The 6,000-nt window shown below is 36.2% G+C and overlaps 1 pseudogene across 1 annotated transcript; it reads right to left on the minus strand.

Moving 5' to 3' along the window:
* Window positions 1–1,826: 1,826 nt before the first annotated feature.
* LOC308654703 (serine/threonine-protein kinase VRK1-like) lies at window positions 1,827–4,279 on the minus strand (annotated as a pseudogene). The gene is made up of 2 exons: window positions 4,249–4,279; window positions 1,827–2,926 (listed from the first exon to the last, which is right to left on the minus strand). The product of its transcript is annotated as a serine/threonine-protein kinase VRK1-like (transcript).
* Window positions 4,280–6,000: the final 1,721 nt, after the last annotated feature.

The following is a 6,000-nucleotide window of genomic DNA, read 5'->3' on the forward strand; positions in this document are numbered from 1 at the left end:
GGGAATTGAACCAGGACCTTGTGCATGCAAGGCAGGTAAGCACTCTACCAATTGAGCTATATCCCCAGCCCAGTCTTCCTTGATTATGTATTTACTTTCTTTCCTTTTTTTCATAAGGAATCCACAACTTTTATTGATAGTTGAGTAACTTGAAAAAATTATCTTCTCTATCAAAAGAAATTCTCTTCTCTAATATAGATGAGATCGTAATACCATCCAGTTACTATTTATTACTTACAATCAGGGACCCTGAGCTTCAATATCATAGTTGGAAGAATTAAGAAAAATTTGGTTTTTTTAATTAAATTATTTATTTATTCTAATTTGTTATACATGAAAGCAATTCATTTCATATTACACATATAGAGCACAATTTTTCAAGTCACTGATTGTACACAAAGTATTTTCACACCATTCATGTCTTCATACATGTACTTAGGTAATGATGTCTAACTCATTCCACCATCATTCTTACCCTCTTGCCCCCTCCCTCCCCGTATCTAAAGTTCCTCCATTCCTCGAATGCTCCCCCACCCCCATTGCCACTATGAGTCAGCATCCTCATATCAAAGAAAACATTCAGCCTTTGATTTGGGGGAATTGGCTTGCTTCACTTAGCATTATATTCTCCAACTTCATCCATTTACCTGCAAATGCCATGATTTTATTCTCTTTTAATGCTGAGTAATGTTCCATTGTGTATATATACCAAAATTTCCCTATCTATTCATCTATTGAAGGGCATTTAGGTTGGTTCCATAGTTTAGCTATTGTGAATTGTGCTGCTATAAACACTGATGTGGCTGTGTCCCTGTAACATGCTGTTTTTAAGTCCTTCGGGTATAAACCAAGGAGTTGGATAGCTGGGTCAAATGGTGGTTCTATTCCAAGTTTTCCAAGGAAGCTCCATACTGCTTTCCAGATTGACTGCACCAATTTGCAGTCCCACCAGCAATGTATGAGTGTGCCTTTTTCAGAGGGACCTTGTTGCTAAATAAAATACAAAAAAAAAAAAAAAAAAAAAAAAGCTAGAATGTGGCTAAGTGATTGAGTGCCATTGATTCAATCCCCAGTATATATATAAAAAAAATAGTCAATGCTAGCAAGGTATTTGGGTTAGTAAGATGTACCACTTGTAGAAATTCCTTCCTAAAGTGTCACCAGTGGGCCAGAGATTTCCTCCTTAGGGGTCTCAGAAAATCCCATACAATAAAGAGTCTACGGTTGTTCATGCCCTCATTTGTACCTCCAGACAGGCTATAAAAAGTTCCTTCTTATCCAGGAATGGACTATGCTTCTGGATTGGAATTCCCTAAAAGACTTCTAAGCAGCACCTCAATACCTCTGCTAGGATTCTAGTCAAGTTTCCCTGGGTGGACCAGCGAGCATTTGTCTTGTCTGAGAGACACATCTCTGTTGTTGCAGCCATCAGATTTTGGCCTCTGCTAAGCCAATGGCCAAGTTAACAAAGAACACATAAAACACTTTCATTAAACTCCAGTGTATATTTAGATATATAGGCTGCACTGTATTACAAGAGTATGTTAACTCTTTTAAAAAATCATTTTAATAAAAAGTTTCTTTTAAAGGCATAAGTACTTAATGAAAGTAAAACAGAAAAGGAGAAAAAGTCAAATGAAAAGGAAGAAAAGTTGGTTCATAGCATTTGCCTTACTTCTGGACTTCCTTTCTGGTTCCTGAACTGTCATAACCTCTGGATGACACATGCTTTGATATGTGGCTCCTTGGGACTCCTCACTTCAGATTTGTGTGGCCTTCTCTATTTGAATATTCCATGTCTCCAACACTAGATTCTGTGCTTTCTTTCATTTCTTTGTTACTGTTTTAGCATTCTCTGCAACATTCTCCCTGACACTAAGGTTCAGTTTGTCATCATCCTTACTTCCTCTAGCTTTTAATCCTTGCAAAAGGATATTGTGCAAATTTTGATAATTTTGAGGTTTTTCAGTATAGTTGTGTAACTTCAGTTTTTATGTATTCAGCAATTTCACCAGGCTTGTTTTTCCAGGGAAACATTTTTTTTCCAACAAACCTGCAATATTTTCTCTATTTAATTTTGGAATCCCTAACATAATTAGGATCTTTCAAATTATTCTTGTAGGGAAAATGGCCACTAAACCACTGGAACATGCAATAACTAAGTGTTTCCAAGTCACTGTCTTGATGGGCATGAATGCTGGTGAGTTCAATAGTGCCATCATGATATCTTTAAGGGTCCTCCTTATATTTTTTATGATCTCTTCTGGACAGTACTGGAAAGCAAGGCCACAATCTACCAAGTACACTTGGTCAAGATTTCTAAAGATCAGAAGATTTGAGGTCTTGATATCTCCATGTACATACTCATGCTCATGAATATATTTCAGAGTATCCAAAATTGGTAAGCTTAGCTGCAAGACAGTTTTCTGAGAAAATCTTTTGGCATTTGCTTCATATATTTTCTGAAGGGAACCTCCAAAGCAATCGATTAACTTAAGTCTGCAACTTTTTGCATTTTTATTATGTAGACCAGATCCCCCAATGTTTAGAAACACCAGTGTAATAAAGTTCATGGGTATGAATCCATTTCTGAATTTGGTCTGGTTTTGCAGCTTGCTGGGAGAACTTTAAATTCAGTTTTAAAAAAAGGTTCATTGTCACTGGTTTCTACTTTTATAGTATGAGTTGTTTCGTTGTCAACTTATTTCAAAGACTCTTTATCAGCAAGATATATAACAGTCAAAGCTACCTTGGCCAATGGGTAATCCTACTTTCCATTCCTTTCTTGAAACATCAGTTATTATCTCCCCAGCTGCAAATTGTTCTGCAAGACATCTCTTTGCAGGGCTCTGCCATCCTGAGCTAATTTTATATGAGACATTTTTCACCGGAGTTGTTCTGCCCTGCACAAATTTCCCATTTCTGTCTTAAATGATTATCCTCCAAACACACAAAAATAATTGCTGAGAATTTTGTATCTCTGAATCTTAGCCCACACCGACCAGTAACCCAAAAAACAAGATCCACATGGTTTATTTAAGACCCAAATGGTGAAGAGATTATTTCACACCACCTGGTAACACAAAAGTGAATTATGCAAAATTCAAAAGGCTACATGTATTTTAGCTCCAAATGGCAGAGGTAAAAATTTTCCAGGACCCTGGAGTGCCTAGAGCTGGCCAGCTCCCCAAAACCTTTTTCTTCTATCATCCAAGCACTTATGGGTTAATGTCAGAGCAGGGAAGGAAGGAAAATTCCCCTTATGCAAAGAGGCTCTGGGTAACTGCTGGGATTTTTCCTGAAGTTCCAACTGAGTGTTTGGCTAGCAAGCAGTTTAATCTCTTCTTCCTGTGAGATCCTGGTGGCTCCCCTCAGTGGAGACTGCGCAAAGAGGACTCTCCTAGCTGTCTCACCAAAACTGTTCTGGGGAATAGGGTCCACTAAAGCTTGCAGACAAAGGTTGGTGAAGAAAACAGGTCCTGAGGAAGATAGAGGGGGTCTTTTCTGTATCAAATCTCTAACTTTAGAGAGTTTGGTGTCTAGACAGCTTTTATAAGAGGAGAGGGGGTGGCACAGTAGGACAAAATGCATACACAGATTTAGCTAGGCTGGGCTAATCAGAAATATATCACAGTTTAAGTTTCCTAAGTGCTTGCCTGGGTGAGGGAGGAGCTTCTTAGCTTCCATTCTCAGCATGAGCAAGTTTGAGAGCCAAATTAATTTGAAGTTTTTAATTTTAAAGGGGATTGGTTATATTATCTTTTAATTTAATATGCAAATATGAGGAAGTCCATTCCTTACCACTTCCTTCCTTTTTCATCTTCCTTCATCTTTTCTAGTTAGTTTTCCTAATATATCCTGAATCCTAACATAGTATTATATGAGGCATCAACTTCTAAATGTACTCTTGTGTGTACCCTTATGCAATAGCAAATCCAACTCTGAATAATAACCAGGATCAGTGAATGCAGGAAAATAATGTGTTAGTTGTTAATGGGATTGCTCAATCATATGAACGAGGCACTAAAATGAACAATGAACTGTGTGCCACCTGAGGCTGTGCCGTTCAAATTTTTCTGAATGAGAGTGCATATGTATTCATCAAATAAACAAACCATTTCTGGAGATAATTACAACTCACAACAAAAGAACCATGTGAGTAGGATTAGCTCTAGGCCAAATAAATTATGTCCAGACAGTTTGTCTTTGGTGTCCTGCCACCTTTTCTATTAAGAGTCTATTGTTTACCATCTTTCCTCATGTCCTTCCAGGTGCCCATTCTCTATGCTATTCTCATCTGGAAGCCAAAAATTTCCAGTAAACTTTATATTTGAAAGTGCCTTGAACATTTCAGAAGATTGTATACTTGGTATTTTTATGCAGCTAGGATTATTATCTCCTTAGTTAATTCCATTCTGGGAGCCTTAAACCTGCCAGCCACTCTTGAGTTTATTCTTCTAGACCTATGACCTCGATTAACAATTTCAGATTTTCTTCTACCATTCTTCCTTTCTTTTCTTGTTAAGCTATATTTATCTGTACTCTGCCTTTTCTTTTGAAGGATTTGCTTAGTTTTTCCCTGCTATTGATTTTCAGACATATTGCACTTTGTGTACATAAGATTAAGGTTTTTCAAGTGGCATTGCTAATTCCCAGATTCTCACTCAAATTTAATTTAAAAATAATTGTCTTTTCAAACATACAAAGTTTTTGTTCTCTTACATGCTGTTTTAAGAGAAAATATTTTCTTTTCATATGAAAACTGAAGATTATGGAAAAAAGTTATTTCAACCAACTTTTTTTTTTTTGCTAAACTTATTGAAAATGACTTTTAGTTTATATTTTTCATTAATCATTTTCAAAGAGAAATTCAGTTAGGTGTTGATTTTGGATGACTTTGTACTGTTCTTTCCAAATTTTCCAGGTGTGAAAATTTGAGTGGGTTTGAAATGAATAAGTTATCAGCCAAATATGTAACTTAAGGCTGAAAACTTAAGTGGATGTATATATTGAGAGCCTTTCTCTGTGGCATGTGTGATATTCTAATAAGGGAATTTACTAAAGCTAAGGTAAGACTTTTTCAGAGGGCCTTGACATGAGATTCATTACTTGAATGCCATAGAGGATGTGAGCAGACATTCACAATTGCTATTTGGACAATTCTGTAGGCATTGTGTAGTGATAGGAAGGACAAGAAGAGTATTATTTAGCTCTTCATTAAAAAGGATTATTATTTCTCCTTGAAATTACTGAGCCCCAGGCTTGTTTCTGTTCCTGTTGCTAAGGACAATAGCTTGCCAGATAGGAAATGATTTTGATTAAGATATAACACTTGCATACATTTTTTTATTTAAAAATCTGGGGAATTGGGAATAGAGTATGTTAGGGGAGTGGAAAAAACAGAAATAAGGTAATACACAAGGGTGAAAAACACAATGTACATTCATTAATTCACACTCTGAAATTTCAGATGGCTCACTTTCAAATCAACAATTATTTCATTGTTCTGGGTCCCATCTCCAAATAATCTTTCTGGAGTTATGCACCAATGAATTATCTCTGCCAAGATTTATTCAGAGGAAAAACCCTAATCATAAAAAAGTACAATAAACAAGTATGTATGAGTCACTCTTTCCCATTCCAACAGGTTGGTACCTAAAGATTTTGTTTTATACAGAGGCATATTAGCTCATCAGCAACTATTCTATTTTTCATCATTATTACAAAATTTATGGTTATCATTCTAATAGTACTACAATTGAGTGTACGCAGAAAAAGTCATTACTATTTTAAATTCTCTATCTAGAATTTAGTTACTTCTCTTATACGTTGGCTTTTGGGATGGATTGTCATTACGGGGTCAATGCCTTCAACAACAGTGTACTACTCATAAGAATAAGGGTATATGGTTCAGCAAATAAAAAGGCAACTGTTGTCAGCAGCAGTAGCAGCCTGATTTTGCCAAGGGAATTCCTCCCCAGAAAAAAGAAAAATATCTAA

The sequence above is a fragment of the Spermophilus citellus genome (genome assembly GCF_964194105.1).
Source record: "Spermophilus citellus genome assembly, chromosome: 8".
Lineage (NCBI taxonomy): Eukaryota > Metazoa > Chordata > Mammalia > Rodentia > Sciuridae > Spermophilus > Spermophilus citellus.